Consider the following 25,779-nt stretch of genomic DNA (forward strand, 5'->3'; position numbering starts at 1 on the left):
GGTGAGATGAACTTTGGTTGCTGCAAGGTGTGGCATGTTTGCTCATAGAAAAGGGGAAAGTCTTGGTGCCTCAATGCATATGTCACATGACCTGAGAGGTAGGTGACTCACAGAATGGAGGTCCCCAGAATACCAGTTTGTGGAACCTCAGGATCCAGAAATCACAGGACCATGACAACTACTGCTGGATGATACTGGAGCATCAATTGTTCACCCTGCTGTCCTCAAACTGGAGAACCTCCAGTCAGGCTGGTCTCAGCACTACCATTGGGGGTGCTTATGGGGGTATCACTAATAAGGGTTGACACTTCAGGGTCTAAGGACCTGAAATTCTTATTGCCTCCCCTCAATCCCACTTTGCCTCCATTTGTGCAGGATTGTACGCTATTGTGATATAATAGCTGTTTATTTAGTTTTCATCCCCAGTTCCTGACACAAAATTCCTACAACCCTTGTAGTTGATAGGGGTGCTGGATGTCTTTTGTTATCCCTTTCAATTATACCTGAGTTTATGCTAATCAGGTGACTCTTAGAAGATGGGAATTGATTGACAGAAGAGTCAGCTACATGATTAGAGGAGCACCTCTGATGAATTTACAGCCCCACTCCTAATCTCTCGGGAGGAAAGAGGGGTCTGGGGTCTGAATAATCACCAGCGGCCAATGATTAGATAAATTGGGCCTACGTATTGGAATCTCTGTAAAAAAGTCCAAACAAAAGAGTTTGGAGAGCTTTCAGATTGGGGAATTGCAGGCACATGCTGGGAGGATGGCACACTCCAAACTCCACGGTCACAGAAGCTCCTGTGCCCAGGACACTTCTGGACCTTGTTCTGTGTACCTTGTCATTTGCTATGCATTTGTGTATCTTTTATACTGAAGCAGTGACAGTAAATAACAGTGTTTTCTTGACTTCTGTGAACCATTATAGCAAATTGTTAAACTTAAGGAATGGGTTGTAGGAACTTTCAGTTTGTAGCCATGTCTGCTAGTTGTGTGAGTGAACTGGGACTCACTACTTGTGATTTGCATTTGAAGTGAGGAGCAGTCTTGTGGGATGAGATACCTGTGGTATCTGTGCCAACTCCAGGTAGTGCTATACCTGAGTCAAATTATGGAAAATTAGTTGATGTGAGTGAGTGAGGAAAACTGATATATTTGGTGTATGTATGTTGAAACAGTTTTTCTTTTAGGGTTGCTATCTTAGTCACACTTTTCACCACTGTGACAAATACTTCAGAAAAACAACTTAAAGGGAGAAAAGATTTATTTTAGCTCATGGTTTCAGTTCATTGCTTCTGGGCCCATGGTGAGGCAGAACACCATGGCAGAAGGGCATGGTGGAGCTCTAGTTGCCCACTCTACCTCCTCTTGGGAACTCTCCACAGAGGCATCTTCCTTAATTCATTGAGGACTGGCTCTCCGGCTTTTTCCTACCCCATATACTGCCATTATCCAGTGGAGGACTATATAAATGGCCTTCCAACACTGTGACCTTTCAGTTCCTCAATCTGTTCACATCGAATTACCTTCACTTTTGCCACCTACCCTGTGACCGTTCTGTGAACCAAGTCACAATTTAGATTTCATGACCTGACATCACAAATCTAGGCTCTTCCTAATCTAGTTCTTTCCCTAAGCTTCTCACTGCCTGCCACACCTATTCTATAACCTGTAGTCCCTGGCCCCTCGACCCCTGGCCTATCTCATGGGCTAATATGAGAAGGGGAAATCTCATATCTGGATGTCTGTTATCCCAGCCCAAGAGCTTCATCAACACAAAATGTTATCTTTCCTCACACCTTTACTTAGAAAGAGTTCAGTAAGGGTTTCCAGAATGGATGAGTGAATGCACAGATGGACAGACAGACTGATAAGTGAATGTATGGTCAAACAGATGAAGAAATAACACTTTATGCTAACTTGGAGTGATAATCAAGTAGCAACTTTTACTACAATTTTTAGGTACTTCTCTTGATTTCCTACAGGCTTATTGAGCAACTTAAAGGAAGGAGTCCACTCTAATTAAGTTATACTCACTTAAAAAGAAGAAAAAAAAGGCAAATAAGGCAGGAAGGTTATGAAGCAAGCATTCTTATAACTATCACAAAAGACTCTGCCAGACCATACGCTTGCACACAGGTCACTGTTACCTTACACAAAACATACTTCTACAAGGATGTCTATCTATTCCAAAGTTGTCTGTGCAAATTTGGGCTGATGTTACTCTTATTATTAACCATTGTGAGCAAGACTTATTTTTTCAAAATGTCTGATGTAATCCTCATTTTCATCTTTAAAAAACTTCCCCTTTGCCTCAGCCTCACTGAATACCTCTTTGAATATGGTATGCTTAGTCTCTTCGCAATGTTCTGCTACTCCTATTTTAGTGAGAGTCCCAAGTAAACATTCTTTGGAGAACCTCTCTGAATTATAAATTTTAGAGTGACAATTCTAAACTTGAATCCCAGTGATACTTTCTCAGTTCACATCTTAACTGATGATTCTCAAACTTTAGTTCTCTAGCAATCCCCTCTGAAATTCTCTCTCCATTGGCCATTAGTTCCTTCTTACCTCCCTGAATATCCATAAAAGAAAGCCCACTCCTTTCTGGTGCAGCAAAGAGTAACTATATGAACTTTGAAGGCAAAGTGGCCAAGTTCAGATCACCACTGCCTTTTTGCTGTGGTTAACCCTACGCAGGTCCTGTAACCTCCCAGAGACCCAATACATTCAAATCCTCCTTTCTGGTCTTCATCTCCTTATGGAGTTTAAATTTTGTCCATCCTTGGATGTCCCCTCAACCTCTTAAATTCAATGTACCATCTAAATTATTCTTATTTAGATTATCTGCCTCTCTGCCCAGAACAGGCAATGGAGAAAGCCTTTTCAGTTTAGTATTTTTTGAGCAGCTGTCTGTTGGTGGACAGTAAGTGGCGCTATCTCCCAGGGCAGGATGGGCTTCTTCCTTTTATCTCTAGAAGATAAACAGCTACTGCCATGACCTGAGAGCACCAAGATATTTCTTTTAAAAGTGGTGGTTTTAAAACTGGCAGTGTAACTCCTCAGGGTAAGGAATATCCATCTGTGGAAAGTTAGCCCTGAAAATATGCTGATGAAGGTTGGAGGAGGAAAGAAGGCACCAGGGCACAAAACCATGTAAAAGGAAGAGGGAGACTGTGAGAGGCAGAGCCTGCAGGGCAGCAGAAGGCAGTGGAATTGAGGAAAGTTTGCCAGTGAGAACTGTCCCATGGTAGAAATAGTCAAAGAATGTTGAAGACTGGAAATGCCCAATATCTGCTCTGCAATTGTGTCCTTTGTTGAAGTGAAACACAGCCTCCACTCCTTGGTCAACACCATCTGTCCTGGATCTCTAGGAAAGTGAATAGATTACAGACAACTACTTAAGTGAGAAGCAACCACAGAAAAGGTGCAAGTCTCTGTGTTTGATGATATGGTTTTTAGAGAAATGAGGTGATTTGTGAGACTCAGGAGACATGGCGAACTTAGCAGAGACCTTTTGAGCTGCTAGTAAAAGAAACAGGTTCATGGTGGAAACCCCTGAATTCCACCCAATGGCATGGAGAAAACAACCTCAAATAACCCCATGATCTTACTTACCTTTGGAGTTCAAAAAGTTGCAGAGAATACAATGATTACCAGGGCTAGGAAGAAAGGTGGATTCAATTAGGAGGAAGAAATTCAAGAGACCTACAGTACATCATGGGGACGACAGTTAATAATAATGCACTTCATTCTTAGAAATTGATGAGAGTAGACTCAAGTATTCTTACCAAGCCACAAAAGCAACAAGCAAATGAAATCCCAATTAGCCTGAAATGTACTGAGGCAATTAGTCATTCACCAAGTTGATAAAGAATTCTTATTTAAAGTTAAACAAAACTCTTGAGAAGCACAGCCAGATGTGACCAGTGTGGATGTTTTAGGTATAGAGTTTGTGAAAAAGGGATGAATCCAGCCCCTGACTGGAATGTGCTGGTTGTCTGACTGTAAGTATTACGTCGGACACACCTATTTCAATAAAGGAGAGGGCTACACTGTTCTATACTTCCTTGTAATAGGGGAATTTATGAATTTCTAATTCTACACTCACTGAGGCACAAAGTAGAACCAAAAGGCGTAAGCAAATGCTGAGAGTGAAGTAGATAAGGCCCATGGTGAGAATCAGCCTGAAGTGGGAGACCATCCCAACAGAAACAGTAGGGTGTGAAGAGGAGCATCTACCAGGAACTTCATCACTCTTGCACTGCCTCTTCTCATGGCTCTGGGATGGGCTCCAACAATGTGTTCACATGATTATACTATTTTATAAATTTTGCAAAGATATAAAAAACATCTTTTGAACTATGGGTAGGATTGCTGTCTCTTTGCATTCCATCTTACCTCTGTCCTAATTTCCCTTGTATCTATTGGTGTTTAGAGGGATCAAGCTAAAGGGAAACTCGAGCTAAGGGTTAGGCTTATATGGTTTAGGCTTACTAATATGTGTGGCTCATAAACACTTCTGTGTATAACCAAGTTATTGCTCACTGTCTCTGCATAGAAGTGGCTTCCAGGAAAACCTCTGTCACCCACTGAGACAACTCACCTGACATCAGGGACCAAAGTTCAAGGTCAGAAGACCTGTCAGGATAAGAATGTGTCCTGTGACATGAGGCTCAGAAGACTCTGGACATTGGGGCCAAAACTTCCAATCTCTGGATGTAGAAAATTGTAAGTACAGCATCCTTCTCATCAATGTCTAGTCAAATTGAAGCTCTCTTCTTCAGGAATAAACTTACAATGCAACATGCACCATATGCAGCAGGAGATAAAATTATTGATAAAATTCAATAGAAGTTACTCTGACATTAAAAGTAAATGGTAATGGGCTGGCAGAGTGGCTCAGTGGTAGAGTACCTGCCTAGCAAGTGTGAGGCCCTGAGTACAAACCCCAGTACTGCCCACCCCCCAAAAAAAAGTCATTAGAAAAAAAGCAAATGGCAAACATTTTTTTCAACTCCAACCAAAGCTGGTAATTTATTGAAGAGAGGAGATTAATTTTACAAAGAACAGACACCTCAGTTTGGGGTTGATCACTTGAGGAAGAATGAACAATCTAAATAAACATGTGGAAACTTAATTATTTTGTGTTGGTTTGGGATAAAATATTAGCATCTATAAGGATAATTTCATAATACAATCTTTACAATAAGGACTTAGCAATAAACAGATCAATGCCCTGAAATCTTGTTTTCCATCAGAAACTCTTAGCAGAGGTTGCAACAAAATTAACACTAAAAACTGACATGGTAATACCAGTGATGTTTATGAAATAGAAATCAATTTTCCTAAGCATAGTAATTTTTTGAAAAGTTTTATTAATCATGCTACAGGAAATAAAATATTTATTCCCAAATGAGAAATTACATGAGAAAACCACTGTCAAATGAAGAGTGAATCAGCATTGGAAAGCAAGCCAGGCATGGTGTCACACTGCTGTAATCCTAGCACTCAGGAGGCTAAAGAAGGAGGATCAGGAGTTCTAGGCCAGTCTGGGATACATAGTGAGACCCTATCTCAAAAACAAAACAATGGGCATGAAGCATGGCTCAAGTGAGCCATTTCCTAAGTTCAAATCCCAGTACAGAAACAAACAAACAAATCTAAAAATAGGGAAAATATAACTCTGGATCAGGTAGCTATTATTTATCTGGATTTTTAAATGTTTGTGACATTTGTCACTTTTTAAATTTATAATGTGTTAGCAATGGTTTTCTCATTGTTAGTCAATAGTTACTTTGGATCCTAATTTTGCATCTTTTTTTGTAGAACTAGGATTTGAATTCAGGGCCCTGTGATTTCTCTGTACCACGATAGCCACACCAGTAGCTACTTTTGCTTTAGTTATTATTTTTTAGATAGGCTCTCAGCACTTCTGGGGGCAGGCTTTGACCAGAGTCTCCTACCTATGCCTCCTGTGCCTCTCATATAGCTGGGATGACAGGTGTGAACCACTATACAATTTGTTTTTGTTGAGATAGGTAGGAGTCCTGCTAACTTTTTGCTCAAGCTGGCCTCTAAGCATGATCTTCCCACATGGCCTGGCCTGCTTCCTTTTTCTTAAAGAGGTGTAATACTGCAAACTTCAGGCCTCACAAACCTGGACAGTCTTGTCATCTACCTGAGGGAATTTGGGAGCAGGCTGTGGAGGTCGTGGCCCAGATGGGTAGTTTTCCATCAGGAAGCTCTAAAGAAAAGTGAAACACAAAATGATTTGGTTGGTAGCACTGGCTAGCGATGTCCAACAGATGAAATGACAGATAAGAAGCAGAGTTCCAGTTCAGGTATATCTCTGTATCCAAGCGTCAGTCCACCTAGAAGTCCCCACTGAGTCCAGAGTCACAAGGAGCTGCAGTCCCCATGCACAATTTACTTTCAGTTTCTGTCTCTGCAGTGGCTCCAGGATTCCAGAGGCTAGTTCTACACCCTGCCTTTTGCTGAAAACTGTCCACAAGGTGCACCTGAGCCACAGGTGTTTTGTAGTTTCATGATGAAGATGTGCTTTAGGACTTTAAGAAAACTACAGAAACTCACCTCAACTGAAATTGGGGTAACACTACTCAGAGCTACTCCCAGATGCAAAGTTTTTCAAATATGTCTTTAAAAAATTCTATCAAGGGCTGGGTGTGTGGCTCAGTGGTAGATCACGTGACTAGCATGAGCAAAGTCCTGGTTTCCATCCTCAGCACTGCAAATATAAATACATAACACATACACAAACCACAAGTCATTCCTAGTGGGTGAGTGTACCAACTCCTTCCTGAGTGCCCACTCAGCAATCCTGCCCCAACGGCCACCAGAGCTGCCCCACTTCCTCACATGAGATTTAACAAAGAGGCTTCCATTGTAGCCTCTTCCTGCACAAAGCCAGGCATAACAGCTTAACCTGAAGCCAGGATCCAAGTACCCTCCATCCTCCATGGGCCACTCCTCTGAATCTCTGCATGGCATCTCGGCTCCCTCTAAGACTGCAGTCATCAGGTCCTGTGCACCTCCCATCTCAGAATAATCATCCCCATTCTATAAATGGGGAAAACAAAGCCCAGAGACCCCAAAGCCTCTGACAATGTAACCAAATGTCAAGTACTATGACTCTGGAAGGATTCCTGTTTGATTTCCTACAGCAAAGGCAGCTTCAGAAAACTAGCCTGCAACTCCTTTTGTCCTGCAAAAATGTCCCCTGGGGACCTTCCTGATTCCTTCAAATCACCTCATAGCAATTCACTGAACAAAAGCTCTTGGAACAGTTTGAAGGACTGAAGGACGGACTGCAGGAGGTTCCAAAATGTGATAAGTGGTCAAGGAGACACTTCTCCTCCCTAGGAAACTTCTGTCTGCACCTGAGAGACATCTCTGCCCCCAGGCAATGGAAAAAAAGGCTATAAAACCCATTCCCCACCCTGACTCAGGGGATCACCAGTTTCCGGGTCCCCCTGCATTCTCCAATATGCAGTCTTTCTCTTCTCTTTTCTCCAACTAAATTCTCTACAAATAAAATCTTTCTGACCTCTGCGGTTAGAGTCTGTCTGTGCTTTCATTCTTAGAGCAGGCTCAAGAACCCTGAGCACCTGAAATTCCTGTGTGTGTTGTTGGCAATAATGGCACCGATAGGTTTTGGTTCTTACTACACCATTAAGCTTCTGTTTTCCAGGGTCACAGTCCTGCCTCAAGTCTAGCTTGAATTCTCCTTCTGCCCCAACCTCCAATCAGCACGAACCATAAGATCTTAACCAATCAGATCATGCCGAGTCTCACTGAGTGTGTTTAAGCCCCTGCCTCTCTCTCTCTCTCTCTCTCTCTCTCTCTCTCTCTCTCTCTCTCTCTCTCGGCTCTCTCCCTCTCCCACCCAGCAATAAAGAATCTCTTGGCCAGATCACTCCTCTCCACATGGTCACTTTTGGGGCCTATATTTGCCTTACATTTGGTGCCATGACTCAGATCGGGGCTCCCTACTAATCCTGGTGGGACCCCAATTCAGACTTACCCCACGAACACTCTGAGGATGTGACTGGCCAGGACTCATCCTCCCAATTGTCCTTGCTCGCATCCAACACCAGACATTCTTTGGTAAGTCCACATACCCTTCTTGGACAACCTTTGCAGTCTCTCCCTTCGGTGTCTCCGGGTTTTCAAACACCCCGCCGTTTGGCTATCTCTGGGCGGCTCAGATGGTAGAGGGATTCCCTTCACTGCCGGGCTTCGATCCAAATGTCGCAGGTCTCCTTGACCTTCCTCAAAAAAGCCTAGGCCTAGGTGACCTAAGCCCCTGGCCCTTCAGATTTGCATGCCACTAGAACTCAGTGACGACTGATTCTCGTGTACCTTGTGCTGTTCTCGGGGATTTGAGTCATGCAGGGACACCCCACAATTCATAATACCCTCCTCCCCCATTACGGGACTGGGTCCCACACAATGGGTGACTTTACATCCTCTTTGCGTCTGACTCCCCACTGAGATGCCTCCTCAATAATTTAGACACCTTGGGTTTGACCCCAGACATAAAACCAAAAAATTTAATCTGCTTTTGCACTCAAACCTGGCCCACTTATCCTTTAGACAACCAAAGTCACTGGCCCCCTTTCGGATTTTTAGATCCCAACCTTTTACAGGACATATAACTACTGTGAGCGATTGGAATGATGGGAAGAGATTCCATATGCCCAGGCTTTTCATACCTCCATCTAAATCTGGCTCTCTGACTTCAAACCCTCAAACCCTCACTCTGTACTTTCTGTTCCCCTGTGCAGATTCTATCAGCCTGTAAACCAGTTTCTAAATCAGCCAATTCCTCTCCAAACCTCCTCCTTCCCCATGTAAACAGACTTCTTGCACTGCTTGCCATACCTATCTCCTCTTATCTTCCTGAAAAACTCTCCCTGGCATGGAGATAAGCAAGCCACTCCTTGCCAATTCTGGCCTCAAGGAGGTTCCAGCACTGGGAGAGCTCATGCTCCCTTCCTGTGGGCTGAGACCAAGCCCCGGATTTATTTGGTGACTGGAGAGTGGAGGTTTCATTTCCTGAAAGCCTGCCAGTACCAATCAATGGGAGCAACCTGGAGACACAGGTGATGGCTAATCCCTTAAGCGTGTGTCATGCCTCCAGGCTCTGCCTTCCCCTCCCTTACCTAAGATGTCAGGACACTTTTTCTGCCTCCTCCATGGTCCCACCACGTGTCCTTTGTCTCTGTCTGCCTTCCCCTCCCTGGGCTTACTGGGACCCCGCTTTCCATGAAAAACCTGTAGCATGGTACCTTATGACTTAAGGTATTCCAACTAGTTTGCCAGGCCTCTCAGTCTAAAGTAACTTTGATTCAGCTGCTTTACAAAAGTGCTTACAAAAACCTGCAGCTGCCATGCTTACGCTCTAACTCCATCCCCACAAGGGGAGGAGGAAAGCAAACAGGCGCACCTGTGCACAGGATGCTGGCTCCTGGACACAGCAAAAACACCTGCCATAGCTAAGAAAATCCATAGAGAGGACCCAGTACATCCTGGGCTGCCAGCCACACATGGCGATGGCTGCAGCCTGCTGCCACTTCCCCTAGAATAAACACACGCAGAGTACACAGGAAGGGGGGAGGGGTGACAGGCTGCAGGATCAGGCCTAGGCAGTCAGGGTCATTTGTCCCAGGTGTATGTGGAGGGAGTGGCCTTGCACAAGTCCTGTTCCTAGCCCCACCTCACACCTCAGGGCATCAGACCCAGCCCTTGTAACCCTATTGTTAACTCAAAGTTATAGTTCCAGAAATAACAAAATAGACATTACTGTGGTCTCTAAACTTCTCATTTAGAATTTTCTATACCTTTGGCCTCAACATAAATTTTTCCCTCCAAATATTAACACTAGTTGTCCTGTATGGTACTTTTATTGGCCTGAAATGCCCTCTGAATGCCCTTCTCTAACTTTACAAATGATTTCTTTGTTAAAAAGGTAGCCTTTATTAAAGAGGCTGCCTGCTGTTAGCTAAAAGACAATATCCTAACGTTTTGATCTTTCTAGATGGGACCTGCATCTTCCAGTCTTCTGGCTGGCAGATGTTGGAAGCTTTGTACTGAGGCCTGGCCTCAGTATGCCTTGGGTGACCAAGAGAAGTGGCCTCCACAGGGTTCCTTAAATTACAATACCACACTCCAATTAGACCTTTTCTATAAAAGAAAAAAAAGTAGACTGAGGTCCCCTATACAAATTTCTACCTTCTAAGTCACTCCAATACTCAGAACCTCTTAACGAGTGCTTCCCTCTTCAACAGGCAATGGTAGGAAGAGGGCAAGTCTTATGTCCTCTTCCAGTTATCAGATCTAAGGGAAATTTAAAAACATCTAAACAGCTGTACTGATGCCCAAATACATCCAAGCCTTTATCTCTGTGATCCAAACCTTTCAACTGACGTGAAAGGATATTATGCTTCTACTAGACCAGACTCTTATCTCATTGGAAAAGCAATGGGTTCAGACCCAGGCCACTCAGGTTGGAAATGATTATGTGGCTCAAGCAGTAGATTGCCACTTTACAAGCATAAAGTCCTGAGTTCAAGCCCGGTACAGCGAATGGAAAAAATAATAATAATAATATTTGGGGCTGAGGAAGTAGCTCAATGGGAGAATGTCTGCCCAGTATGTGCAAAGCCCTGGGTTCAATTCCCCAGCATTACCAAAAAAAAAAAAAATTAAAAAATGGTAAAGAAGATAAGTGGCATCAATGTCACTTCAGCCATCTCATAGTGGAAAAACATAGTTTAACCTAGACCAGATCCCTCATTCTTCAAGTGAGGAAACTGAGGCCCAGAACAGTTCAGAGACTCCAGAGTGTCAGGTGTCAATGTAAAATAACAACTTTACTTTACAGCAACAACCTATCAGAAAGCATACCACGGTGGACTCAGAGTCACAGGTGAGAGAGGTTCTCCTCAAAGATAAATTTCTAACAGTCAGTCCCAGATATTCATAAAAACCTCAGACTGTGGCTGAAGGGAAAAGCCATTGAACGAAGTAATACAGCTATCCATGTCTGTATTTATGGCTATGTCTGTATGTCCAGGACCTTACTAACAGGAGAGAAAAAGATAAGAGACACCATGGCCTCATTGCTGCTCTCAAGAGGGCCCCACCTGACTAGGGCCTGTATCCTGAATTTGCTACTGTGGTGGACAGGAGGGGCACTTCTGCAGAGAATGCTTAAGGAGGGACGGACTGGGAGACAGCCCCACCCCCAACCAGGACCCTGCCCTCTGCAAGGGTAACCACCGGAGGTCTAAGTGCCCCCGTCACCAGATAGAAGGCGAGGTGCCTCCTCCTATGGATTGATGGGTCCAAGCCTCCTGGCCACACTCCACTTCTTGGCATCAATGTTGAGGAGCCATAATGGCAGAAAAACAAAAGGCCATTTTCCTCCTAGACAGTGGAGCCCGTTTCTCTGTTTTACCTTTTTCTCCTGGTCCCTGGTCCAATGACAAAAGTTATCATTCAGGGCAAATCTGGCTAGCCCCTAGAGCGCTAGTTTATCTGGCCTCTGGCCTGCTCTTGGGAAGACCTCCTCTTCTGTCACTCTTTCCTCATAGTACCTGAAACTCCAGTGTCCCTGCTGGGATGGGATTTACTATCTCAATTAAAAGCTCAAGTTCTCCTCCCCCCAGGCAGCTATCTCTGCTGCCCCCTCCTTCAGGAACAAAGAGATTCCACAGTGTGGACTTATGAGATGAGTGTAGGGTGAGCCAGGACAGCCCTCCCTATTCAAATAAAACTCAAAAAATCCCTCACAGTTTTCACACCTGAAACAATATCCCCTCAAGCCTGAGGAATGATGAGGCCTTATGCCTATTCCTGAAAACAATAAGGACTACTAATTAGTTACTCCAGCCCCTATAATAAATTTAAAATTCTTATAAAAGTTAATTTTAAAATACAAGTTACAAAGTAAACAACTGGAAAGGACATAGATAGGTAATAAATGTATTTTTGAGAAGTTAAAGGAAAAAGGAGTGGATTTTTGGATGAGAAGGGATCTTGGAAAGAAGTGTTTTCCTAAAGATTGTTTCAAATAGAAAGAATAAGGACAAACCATCTGAAGGGTTTTGTATGTTGTATGAAGGTCTGAGTATGTTTGAAAAGTGTATAATAAAAGCTTTGGTGTGTGATAAAGTTAAAGTTGAATATAATCTAAGAGTTGCCTAAAAGATTTTTAGGGTCATGTCAGACTGAAATCAAATCCTCTATGAAATAACAAGGTTATCTTAATATTGTTCTGCTCTGAGTAACATCTACAAAAAACATTACAGAGAAAGATTTTATCAAAGAAATTATTTGTGTTTTCTGCTGATCTTGTCAAGCTTTAAGTACTACTAAATCAGAGTTCATTTACATATTTGCTTATGTGTCTTAAATGACCACCTTGTAACAGTGTTATGTTATACTTTATCTAAATATGGTACAAACATTTAAAAGGTTAAAAGTGTCAATTTATATAAAATAATGAGGTAAAGCTCTCTTTTACCCAAGAGTGTTACATTTAAATCCTGACAGTCCCTGCCTCCCAAAGGTCACCTACCTAGGTGTGGCCTTATAGGGACAGATTCACTCCCTGAGTCATAAATACATCAACCCAATCTTCCATTTCCCAATCCCCATACCATAAGACAGATTACAGCTTTCCTGGCAGTTATAGGATTTTGCAGAATTTAGAGCCCTAGGTATGCAGTACCTGAGCAGACACCTGTTTATTCTCCTGCTAATATTCCTATTTGGGTCTTAGATAATGTATGGTCACCCCTTTCTCTTAGAAAAACTTGCCTCCAACAGACTCTGCTCCTCTGGCTGACTACCTGCCTTCTCAGGGAACTTCTCAGAGAGCATGCAAACCAGATCCTGCCCCACCCTATAACAATTTCTGTTAAACCAGGGCATCTTGTTCTCCAAAAAGGATCTTCTACCCTCTCCATTGGGACTTTGATGGACCAGCCCTCATCTGGTCATTCTCATGACATCCACTGCTGTCAAGCTCAATGTGTTCCCCCAATGGTTACACCTCTCAAGAAACAATTAGAAAAATGGAGAAGGGAATTGGAGGACTCTTGAAATTATCTAGGGAACAACATTTCACAGTGGTTCTCCTGGCTAATGCCCATCCTAATGTCTATCTTTCTTCTTGCTCTCCTATTCTTAAGCTTCCTCCCTCATATCATACTACATGTCTGCTATTGCTAATCAAAAATTTAACCAGCTGTACCTCCAGGGATACCAACTTCTCCAAAATGCAAGGATAGTTGGCTGATACCCACCATGCGGAGGTCGGAGGATTGGCTCAAGACTCTTTACGACCTATGGCTACAAAGGACCTTCATCAACTTCAGGGAAGAGGAAATCTTCATTTTCGGAGCCTGAGTGTACACCATCATGAGGCTCAGCACCCCAACATTGTTTGCCAACTAACCCTCCCTTCCTCTATGCTGCCCCTTGCCAGCTCGAAGAAGCCAGAGTGAACACAACGCCCCCCTTCCTTAACAAACAAAAAAGGGAGGAATGTTGGCAATAATAGTGCTGATGGGTTTTGGTTTTTACTGCACCCTTAAGCTTCTGTTTTCCAGGGTCACGGTCCTGCCTCAAGTCTAGATTGAATTCTCCTTCTGCCCCAACCTCCAATCAGCATGAACCATAGATCCTAACCAATCAGATCATGCTGAGTCTCACTGAGGGGTATTTAAGCCCCTGCCTCTCTCTCTCTCTCTCTTTCTCTCTCTCTCTCTCTCTCAGATCTCTCCCTCTCTCACCTGGCAATAAAGAATCTCTTGGCCAGATCACTCCTCTCCACATGGTCACTTTTGGAGACTACATTTGCCTACATGTGTTATCTGTGCATCATATTTGGTGATGCATGACCAGTATAGGTTGTGCCAAACTGGGAAAGACTGCCTAGGAATGTGACCGTGAGCATCCGGCACTCAGGTGGAGTCTGTTTTCCAGGAGAGACCCCCCACCACGGCCTAGCTACGGTGGAACTCTCAGGTCGACTTTTTCTCCCTCTCTCTCTGTCTTGTTAAGGAGGGTTTCTTCCTTGGGAAACTGAGGAAAAGGCCTGAGCCCACTACAGCTTTACGGCAGGCAATCTGAGGAAACTCAGAGGCTGGGCAGGGGTTTGTATTGCACTGCCAATGCTATGTGGGTGGAACTCGACTTCAGTGCACTGAGGCTTTTTCTTTTTTCCTTTCCTTAAATGCTAAGACTCTCTTTCAAGATCTGACCTGCTTAAGGGGAGGTCCAAAAACAGCCAGTGGAAAGGAAAGTTTGTCTTCAAGCCACAAAAGGTGTTCTGGCTGGGGCACTCCCTGGTGTCACCCAAAGGCTGGAGACACAACTTTCTCACCTGCCCTGAGGCCCCAAAGGCAGCTAAGTCTTGGACCTCCCCAGCCATGCCCGCGGCAAACAGACAATCAGATCTCTTCATGGTTTCCATGGCCCGAGAGTGGAGGTCACCTCTTGCTTCCAGTGCTCCAGTACTGCCTTTGTCAGGAACGACCTGGACAGCAGGGATGATCAATAATCCCTCATGCTTTGAGCCTGGAAAACTCTCTTTTTCCCCAACCCTCAGCCTCTCCTTCCTCTTTCCCATGCAGTTCAGGATGAGTGTCCCCCTCCCTGCCTTTGCTGTAAATAGCAGTGAGCTTCTTTCTTCAAGGAGTTGGGAAAAATCCCTACAGGCATCAGAAAGTGCTAGTCTCCAATTTAGGTTTAACTGTCTTTGTCAATCATCAGATTAACTGGTTAAACAGGTTCTGCAGCCTGCTCACAAGGGGGGAAAAAAACAGTTAAAAGGCAAAAACTCAGGTCTCCATTTTTGCCCCTTATCAGAGCAAAAGCCTCCAGAAGCTTGCTCTCTCTCTCCTTTCATAGAAAGCATATATGCCTCACAGGATATATAGGGAAACAAAAGTCTACTTCATCAAGAGTCCCCATCCATGCTTCTAAAGGGGTCCATCTTCTGGCCATGCAAGCCCTCTTGTTACTTTGATAGAGTTATTTTTAATTACAAGCGTTCAACTGATAGAGGAGAACTAGGCCTACCTGGGTCACAGGGGAAAGAGGTGAGTCAAAGTAGATGAGAGATTGGTCCAAGATCATCTCGGGGGGGTGGGTGCAACTGAGATGTCTATCTGTAAATCCTCCACGACTCTACCCATGAGTGGCCAGTGGAAGGAGCAAGGGAGAGTGGGACGCCCTCTCCCACTGGAGTTTCTCCTCATCTGGGGATGCTTAGATAAAAGGAGAAACCTCTGTTAAGGTGACCAATTTTCCCTTGTTTCCCTTTTTAGATGGGAAATCAAGCCTCAAGGATCCAGGAAGGATCCCCCCTTGCCTGCTTATTAAAACACTGGAAAGATCTTGATCCAGAAAGTCTTCAGCAAAAGTGACTCAAGTTTTACTGTACCCAGGCTTGGCCACAGTATCCTCTGGGAGATGAGGAAAGATGGCCAGAAGGAGGGAGCATTAATTATAATACCATTCTTCAATTAGATAGGTTCTGTAAAAAGGAGGGAAAGTGGACCGAAGTTCATACGTTCAATTGCTCTTTTTCCTAAGAGACCACCCAGAATGGCTAAACAAATGCAGGCTAGATACCCAGACCATGGTAACCCTTTGCAAAAAGCCCCCAAACTCCCTTGAGCAAAAAAGCCCATCTAATGCTCCATCAGCTCCCCCTCTTCTCCCTTACCCAGCTACCTCACACACTAGATGCTGTCCCACAGGGCTCTACCTCCTCCAGTTAATTCCTGGAGGGGACAGAGCTCTTGTTCCTTTTAGAGTGAGTGAACTTAAAGAAATAAAAAAGGATTTAGGAAATTACACAGAAAATCCAGATCAGTACATCCAAGCATTTAGAGAAGTCAGCCAAAACTTTGAACTGAGCTGGAAAGATGTGATGCTATTGCTATCTCAGACCCTCACTTCTCTGGAGAAACAGCGGGTTCTAGAGCAGACAGTCACAGCTGGAGACAATTATCACTTAGATAAAAGCGGCCCTACAGGCCTGTCTCATACTGGGCCCTCACAGGAGGAGGGAGAGGAAGAAGAAAGACAAAGGCACTGGATACCTAGAAGGGAGCCTCAATTTCCAATTCCAACAGGAGATCAGGCAGTGCCTAGGTATGACCCTAAGTGGGACCCTGAAAATGACAAGGATGAATGGAGTTGTAGCCATTTCATCCACTGCATTCTTGAGGATCTAAGAGGAGCCAAGGTAAAACCTCTTAAAATTACTCCCAAGTCACAGCTGTACAGCAAGGACTCTTAGAAACTCCAGTAGCTTTCCTACAGAGACTTAAGGATGGTTTACAAAAGCATACCAACATTATACCAGAGTCACAGGAAGAGGAAATCGTCCTAAAAGATAAGTTTCTAACACAGTCAGCACCAGATATCCGTAAAAAGCTTCAGAAATTGGTGGCTGAAGGGAGCAGAGACCTGGACCAATTGGTCCGTGTAGCCACATCTGTATACTATAACAGGGATTAAGAAAAAGAAAGGAAGGACCTGGAAAGGGAAAAGACAAAGGATAAGTGGCAGGAAGCTCTGATCGCAGCGCTCAGAGAGGCTAACCCGGAGCAAAATCCAAACCCGAGGACATGTTTTCAATGTGGACAGGAAGGCCATTTTAGGGGGGAGTGCCCCCAGAGAAAGCTACCTCCGGGACCCTGCCCCATGTGTTGGCGAAAACATTGAAAGGCACACTGTCCCCGGTTCTCAGGGGAACCGAGGTCAGAACCTCCCACCCAATTATGGGTCCCGGGGCCTCCCATACAGGCTTCTCTGACCACCATAAAAGCAGAAGAGCCCCAAATTAAGCACAAGGTCAGCCTCCTTATCAGTACTGGAGCCAATATCTCAGCTATTCCTTTCTCTCCTGGACCCAGGTCCTCCAAGAAAATTACTGTTCAGGCCAGCCTCTAGAGCGTTATTTCACTCAATCTTTAGCCTGCTCCTGGGGAGATTTCCATTTCTGTCACTCCTTTTTAATTGTCCCAGAAACCCCTACTCCTTTGCTAGAGTGAGACCTTCTATCCAAATTAGGGGTACAGCTACTTTTACCCCCAGGAGACTACTTTTGCTTGCCCCTAATAGAGGAACAAGTAGACCCCACGGTGTGGATGGATGGACACACTGTGGGATGGGCACGAACAGCTGCCCCAGTCCTAATTCATCTCAAGGACCCCTCCTGGTTTCCCCATCAAAAACAATATCCTTTAAAGCCAGAAGTTAAGGAGGGGCTAATTCCCATAATCAAAGACTTAAATAGAATGCTCCAGCCCATATAATACTCCTATTCTCGGTGTCAGGAAGGGACCTAACAAATGGAGGTTAGTCCAGGATCTCCGCCTGATCAACGAAGCAGTAGTGCCTCTTCATCCCGTAGTTCCAAATCCCTATATGCTTTTAGCCCAAATACCTCCGGGTACTACTTACTACTCTGTCCTGGATTTAAAAGATGCCTACTTTTGCATTCCTTTACACCCTAAAAGTCAATCTATCTTTGCCTTTGAGGACCCCACAAGAAAGTCTGGACAGGTCACTTGGACTGTCCTCCCCCAGGGATTCAGAGACAGCCCCCACCTCTTTGGGTTAGCTCTAACCCAAGACTTGGCAGAATGGCAATATCCACAAGCTACTCTGCTACAATATGTAGATGACCTCCTGTTCTGTGGACCAAGTGAGCCTGTCATTTCACGAGCCACTGAGTCCTTACTAAACTTCTTAGCAGATAGAGATCTCTAAAGAAAAAGCCCAACTGTGTCAGTCTAGGGTTACATATTTAGGTCTTGTCCTGGAGAAAGAAATGAGGTCTCTAGGAGAAGACAGAATCTGTCCAATCCTGATGTTTCCTCTACCTAAAACTCTAAAACAATTGAGGGCCTTTTTAGGGGTCACAGGATACTGTAGAATTTGGATCCTGGTATATGCAGATCTAGCCAGGCCTTTATATCAAATCCTTAAGGAAGCCCAGAAGGATACCCAGCCCTTTATTGAATGGGATTACAAGTCAGAAAATGCACTCCACAGTTAAAGAAGGCTCTTATAATGGCTCCCGCCCTGGGTCTCCCAGTACAAGACAAGTTATAATTATATGTCTATGAAAAGGGAGGACTCTCCTTGGGCATGGTGACTCAGCTCTGGGGCATCACTCCCCAGCCAGTAGGTTACTTAAGCAGAGTTAGATCAGGTAGCCAAGGGATGGCCCGGATGCCTTAGAGCAATGGCCGCAGTAAGCTTCTAGTGCTTGAAGCTCAGAAACTTATCCTAAACCACCCCCCTAATGGTTTATACCCCACACGACCTAGGGAGAATTTTAAACTCAAAAGGAGAACTTTGACTATCTGACAGCCGTCTACTTAAATATCAGGCCCAGCTTCTGGTAGGGACAGAAATAACTTCAAGGACCTGTCAGAGCCTAAATTCTGCATCCCTTCCACCAGAGGCAGAGGGAAAACCTGAACACTCATGTGAGGAGGTACTTATGGAAAGTTATGCTGTCTGACCTGACTTAACTGATCAGCCCTTAAAAAACCCAGATCTAGAATTATACACTGATGGCAGTTCCTTTGTCAAGAATGGTGTCAGACATGCAGAGTTTGCAGTTGTGACAGAATTTGGGACCCTCACATCAGGTCCTCTACCTCCTAATACAAGTGCTCAATTGGCAGAATTAGTGGCCCTAACAAAAGCCCTAAGACTGTCAAAAGAACAGAGAGTCAACATCTATACAGATTCTAAGTATGTCTTCCTGATCCTGCATGCTCATGCAGCCATCTGGAAGGAAAGGGGAATGCTAACTACAACAGGCTCTCCGATTAAACATGCTAGTGACATACTAGCCCTCCTAGATGCTGTTCTATTGTCTAAAGAGGTCTCGGTGATTCATTGTAAAGGTCACCAAAAAGGGGAAGATAAGATAGCAAAGGGAAACAAAGCAGCGGATAAGGCAGCTAAACGGGCAGCCATGCAGGAATATATAGCTGGCCCTCTCCTCTGGGAAAGGACTCTCCTTTCCCCAGAGAGACCACACTATATAGGTCAGAGGAACATAAACAAGCCTCAGAGCAAGGGTACAAGTTAGATCACCGAGGCTGGTGGGTGTCACCCAGAGGAAAGTTATGGCTCCCTGAGGCACTCCAATGGAAAATTCTTAAGTCTCTCCACCAACTCTACCATTTGGGCTTAGACAATACTTTGGTTTTGGTCAATAAAATGTTTGGGGGAACTAAATTAAGGGATACTGTCCAACAAGTTGTACTGGGATGTGAAACCTGTCAAAAAAATAATCCCAATAATAAGAGTCTCCAGGTGCCAGGGGCACAAAGACAGAAATCCTATCCTGGGGAAGACTGGCAACTAGACCTCACCCATATGCCAGGGGGACCAAAGTCAAAACTACTGTTAGTATTTGTGGATACATTCACTGGGTGGTTGGAGGCTTTTCCTTGCAGTACAGAACATGCTAGGGAGGTGGTCCAAATTCTAATCACAGAAATAATCCCTTGCTTTGGCCTCCCCAAAAGCCTTCAAAGTGATAATGAGCCTGCATTTAAAGCAGAAGTAATTCAGGGACTCTCTAGAGCACTAGGCATAGAATACCACCTCCACTGTGCCTGGCGCCCCCAGTCATCTGGAAAGATAGAAAAAACAAGTGAACTTTTAAAAAGACACCTGGCTAAATTGACCCAAGAAACCCACTCCCCCTGGACCAAGCTCCTCTCTATTGCTCTCATCAGGCTCAGAAACACTCCAGGCAAGCAGGGACTGATCCCTTTCGAATCTCTATATGGCAGGCCCTTCCTGACCAATGACCTCCTTCTTGACAAAGAGACAGCTCAGTTAATTTCCCATGTCACTCAACTTGCTAAATTCCAACAAGCACTCTCAGAGATCAAACAAGACTCCCCCAGGGAGGATATAAAGGACGCCCTTTCTTTTGCCCTGGTGACTTAGTCCTAATAAAGTCTCCAAATCCAACCCGGGATTTAAATAATCCATTCTGGAAGGGGCCATATCTAGTTATTCTGTCTACTCCAACGGCAGTGCGAGTGGCTGGCCTGGATTCCTGGATCCATCACTCGAGAATCAAGAGCTGGAATTCCTCTGCAGACATCACATCTCCACCTCCAGACCCAGAATTGGAGCCTGCCTTCTTCTCATGTGAACCTTTGGATGGATTAAAACTGCTGTTCAAAAAGAAAATGTCTACAGATACAGCTAAGTCACCTTTATAAGCCTTCTTTATCCAAACCTCCCAATCAGTCTATTCATTCTGCTTAGAATTACTTTAAAAATAGGGTTAACTCCCCCCTAGCTAGATTAGCATGTTCCTTTTATTTGCTAACTATATTACTATGGGGCTTGGTCTTTTGCGTACACTAGCACCCCTATATGGGAAGAACTACAGCCCTTTATGGAAAACCAATGGGTTCTTAAATCTCTCTTGAGCATTTACCCTTCCAAAATCTCCACTGAAAGACTCCTGGGTTTGCTATGAGAGCCCAATAGCCACTCACCTACCAGCATGGGTCCTATTAAACTTCACTCAGGGTCCCTTCCCTTCATTGATATTCAGGCCAGACAATTTCTCCTATGCCATGGTTCCTCTTACAGGGGTCCCATGGAAGAACCAGCCTACTATGTCTTACTCTTGGCTTGGGTTCATTTCTCAGATGAAAATTTGGATGTTTAACGTTTCTGTCCCAGACAGCTATATGCCAGTCTGTCATTCGACAATAAGAGACCTAGGGCCTACATCCCAAAATGACATTTTTGACTTCACCACCCTTAAAGGTGACTATCATCTCACTGCCAGTTGGTGCTGTATGAATAACTCTAAGAGCCCCACTTTTATGAGTCCCGATATGCTTAGGGCTAGTGCTTGTAATGGGAGCCTTGTCTCTGGGCTAAACGAGTCCTCAAACCTCACTGGTAAAAACTCTTATTGCATACTATGACTGGCCATCACAGATGTATCTTAATGAAATATACAATGGGATTAGGAAAGCTGTGTAACTCTACCTTTCCACCCCCTGCATCTCCATTTTTACCAGCAGCCTTAATGTCTCTGACTACTTGTTTCCAGGAGACACCTCCCAGGCCCAGGCTAACAACACCCAAGGTATCTTATGCCGCGAGGAAGGATATCTCTTTGTAGGGAGGTCATGGAAAAAGGACCAGGTATGGGGGTTGCCATGTCTACACCCAAACCATACTAGAGGAAATTGGGCAATTGCCCAACTAATACCTAATCCTGAACATATCTCTTTTTGGAATAGTACTATAATACAACAAACTGAATTTTCCCAATGAACAGGAACAGCTTCCCACAGGGATAAAAGGGAGATTACTCTAATAGTTTTAGGGATAACAGCATTAGTTGCAGCCCTTGCTGGAATCAGCTATGGGGTAACTGCCAATCATGTAACTGCAAAAAACCTAACCAAAGTGGTAGAGGACACCTCATACTGTTGTGGCAATATAGTCAGGAGAAACCAAGCGACACTCAGAGGAGTGGAGAACTCAGATTTTAATTTTACGCCAGCGGGCCCAGACGTGTACCTGTGTCTGAGCCCTGAACAAAGGATTCACAGGATATTTAAAAGGCAGTGCAGGGTATCAGGTTACAAGGAATGTGCTCTCCCATAAAGTAGGGCTAGTAGTGGGTTAGAGATCTAAGGTTTAGATAAGAACAGCAGGGGAGTCCTGCTTTGGAAAGTTTATTTACAAGTGGAGACAAAGAAAGGCAGGAATGGGTGCTTATCTGTGCATGATGTCTTTCATGTTGGTCCTGAACTCTTGCATGGCTCTAATGAGCAATTTCTCACAGCTCTGTCTGAGGTTATAGCTTTTAATTGACAGTTTACCATGTTTTACAACCCTGTTTCAAGGCTATCTTCCTCTTCATCCCCCCCTTTTGATGCTTTTTCCACTTGTGGACAAGCATCAACACTAGACTTTAGAAATTTTATAAGGTTTTTTTTTGTCCCAAAGACCAATATTGTGTTTAGTTATGGCGTTAAGAAGGCACATGCAAACACAAGTGCCAATAGAAGCATAAGGAGAGGCCAGGTACTGGAATGAGCCACGGCTCTGACTATTTCCATCTGCTTTACATAAAACAACACTCTGTGTTTAAGAAAAGTCAAAGCTCTCCTTTTTGGCAGTGAGTAAATTCAACCCTGTCTGGTTCTGGAGGACCATTGATGCTAGAGAGTTCAGCTGGTCCTGCATGGTCACTATAGACCTAGCCACTTGTTCTATGTCATTTGTTAGGTCCACAGATAATTGATTATAGTAGGCAACTGATGAGGCAGTCCCTCCTATGCCTGTTCCTTTCCCAGTCATTATCCCCAGTCCGATTAATAAAGGTATGAATTGGATAGCTCTCTTCAACCGCATATGAGCCGTTAAAGGTACAGTGTGTGTGTGTGGGGGGAGGTCTGACTGTTAGGTACTATGCTTATCTGGGGTGAGGAATGTTAATGTACAAACGCCCTTCCAGTTAGCTGGCAAGTACTGATAAGCAAGGGTCCCTCAGACAAAGAAGATTCCCAGGCTGGTCCACCATAACCTGTCAACTGTACATCTAATGGCAGTAGCTATACAGTTGAGATTCCAAGTTAAGGTTTCCTGTCCTAGAAGGAAGCCTTAATGGGGGTCATGGTGGTGGCAGATCAATGTCTTTTACTGGCCCAGGTCCACCTAGGTAATCACCTCTGGGTGGCCTCCCTAGATCTGCAGCTCTCCCCTTAGTAAACTGATATGGGAGTGTGGTGGAAGGGTAGGGTGACACAAGGAGGTTTATTTCCTCCACTGTTTTATGACTTTAAGGGGTCCTTGTCATTCTACCATCAAACCATCTGCCCTATACTGCCTTTGTTTTTGTAATCCAGTTAGGCCTATCAGCTTTCTTTATAGTAAATTGTTCCTCTCCTGGTGCATTCAGAGATTGATATGCTACACATGAGTAACAGATACTGATAAAAGGTGAAGGCATACCTCAGTTTTCCCTGGAAGGAAAGCAGCTTTACGCAGGCTGAGCAGTCATCCCAGCCTCCCAATTGGACAACCTCAAAATGTAGCAGAGTCAGAAGGCAATAACACATCAGAGACCTCATGCCTGAGACTGGGGTCTGGGCTACAGACAACACCAAACAGCAGTAAGGCTTCCTACTATGAGGAGATAACAGAAGGCCAGCAGTAGTCTCTGGCCTACATTCCAAACTTGGGGAGCAGTGACAGCCAGTCCTAGTGCAAACAGATTGCATAATGCTAATCAGCAGGATAAGGTATGGGTGACAGAAAAGAGGATACATTTGTGTCCTGGTGAATGAATCCTCAGGCTTCTGCCATGCATTGACCAACCAGCTTCTAGGATGTGGCTGGGGCAGGGCTGGAGATCTCTCCAGTGATGGCATGCTGTTGTGAAGTTCTCTGGAACCTTAATCTCAGGGGGGTTAGTTGAGTCACAGACAGCCTGTCAGACGCTGGGCTCTGCAGGGGCAGCTGTCCTTTTATCCAGGAGTGATGAGTCCCGGGAGTGACACCTGTAACTTCAACAGCCATAAGAGCTGCTAACATTACTAGATGGGGACCCGTCCAACTGGGTTGGAGTAGTTCTTTTTAATCTTTTATGTATCATCTCTCTCTTTTTTTTTAAACTGAGTAGAATTACCTTGGCAATAATATACTGTCAGTATATATGTCTAAGAAAACTTATTTTTTTAAAAGGTTAAAAACACCATCTTTAAGTATTAAAGGACATGTTTAGATCCAGTAAAAAAAGTTATTTTGTCTCTATTTTAGTAGAAGACCCTGTCTAAAAATGTGAGTTTGTGTCTGGAAAAGCTTTAATGTCAGATAGCCACACATGCATAAGAACCATTTCTTTAATCCTCTCAGCCTTGGTTATCTTTGAGAGGTCTGGCACCAATGACTCCATTGGAACTTTGATGGCATTCCCCCCTTTGTCTACAAATTGTTAGTCTCTGAGCAGTCTCTTCTGAAGATCTGTCTTCCATCCAAGTACTAACCAGGCCTGACCCTGTTTAGCTTCCAAGATCAGACGACATTGGGCGTGTTTAGGGTGGTATGGCTGTAGACTGAAGATGTTTCTTGATTGGCTGGTTTTTTTCCTGGATTCTGTTTGTTTGGTTTCAGTCCCACGTTGGAGGGAATAATGAGAAGATCATGTGGGAGTCAGTGCCAATTAGACCCTTTTGGCCAAATTTAAGCAACAAAGAGGCTTAGAAGGAACAGCTCTTAGGCAGTGGTCTTTTAGATAAGGACAACACAAAACCAAATCTAACAAAAGCAGATGTCTAAATAGTTAGCTTGGTTGACACATAAGCACTTATTAGAGTCATTTTTATGGACTTGATTCTAAATGTCCCAGGAGGATCAGACTGAAATGACAAAAACTCAAAAGAGCCATGGTTAAAATTTTGATGTACAATTTAGCAACTAACAGAACAGTACATCAGTACCACTAATTTTTTGTTACCATGTTTATCTAAATTTTGTATTGTAGAAGGCTTGATATACTTGAAAAATACAAATATATTTAATACACAGGAACCAGCAACAGCATCACAATTCTATAGAGGTTAATACACATATTAATTTAGTTGTTGCTCTTGAAGTAAAACTTTAGATTTTTTTATCAGTTGTAGGGGGAAAGAACAATTTTAGTAAACCCAAACAGCCCAGTCACAAACTAACCTAGGGAACAAACTGTGTTAGAATCATCCAAGACAATAGTTGTTTAACCATGAGGTCATCTAGAAAGTTTTACATAACTGTTAGAAAATAAGAGGCATGGAATAGGCACAGAGACAGCTGAAACACTGGTACAGGGTTTATTATTTAGGCAGGAGCCCTGTGGAGGGGGACCCCAGCAAGAGAGCAAGAGCTCATTGCCATATACAGACTTTTGGGCTAGACATAGGGGGCTAGTGGAAAAGTACCAGGAAGGTCACTGTCTGCCCAGCTGTCCCTGGCATATATCCAGGATGACAAAGGTGAGCCATCTGCAAGGTGGAGGGTCTAGTCCTAACATGGCTGTCCTCATTGTTAACCCCAACATAAACCAACTCTTAAATGAACATGACTCAGTTACCTTAGTAGTTAAACCTTGATGAAATCACCAGAGAACACAGGTAAATATTTATGGAGACTAAGTGTGGAGTTAGGAATCATAGTGGCCAAGAATCATGGCTCAGATGTTGATAAGAAATCATATCCCAGATTGTTGACATTAACAGATGGCTCTTGACATATAGCAGGATCCCATCAACCTGCATTCAATGGAGCCCCCTAAAATAACAGGCCCAATCTGGTCATCTCAGGGAAAAATTCCCTCCACCTGCCATGTGGAAGGAGTAGGACTAACACCTCTACTCTTTTATGTCTAATAAAAACTGGAGATCTTGACTTCCAGTGTAGTGCTCCTTTTGGAGTTTTTATTTATTTATTTACTTACTTTTATCCTATCTGGAGGGTGCACTTTGGCTTTACATAAGTAAATCTGTCTTAACCCTCACATCAGTGCAGCAGTACTCCCTGTGTTCAGCTGCCTCTTGTCTCTGTTTTAATAAACTCTTGTTATCTTGACAAATTTATGGATTAACCTGTAGTATCAAAAATTTCTGAGTTATCTTGACAAAACAAAAACCATTATAAGACAATTTTTTTGTAA

The sequence above is a fragment of the Castor canadensis genome, chromosome 8 (assembly GCF_047511655.1).
Source record: "Castor canadensis chromosome 8, mCasCan1.hap1v2, whole genome shotgun sequence".
Taxonomy (NCBI): Eukaryota; Metazoa; Chordata; class Mammalia; order Rodentia; family Castoridae; genus Castor; species Castor canadensis.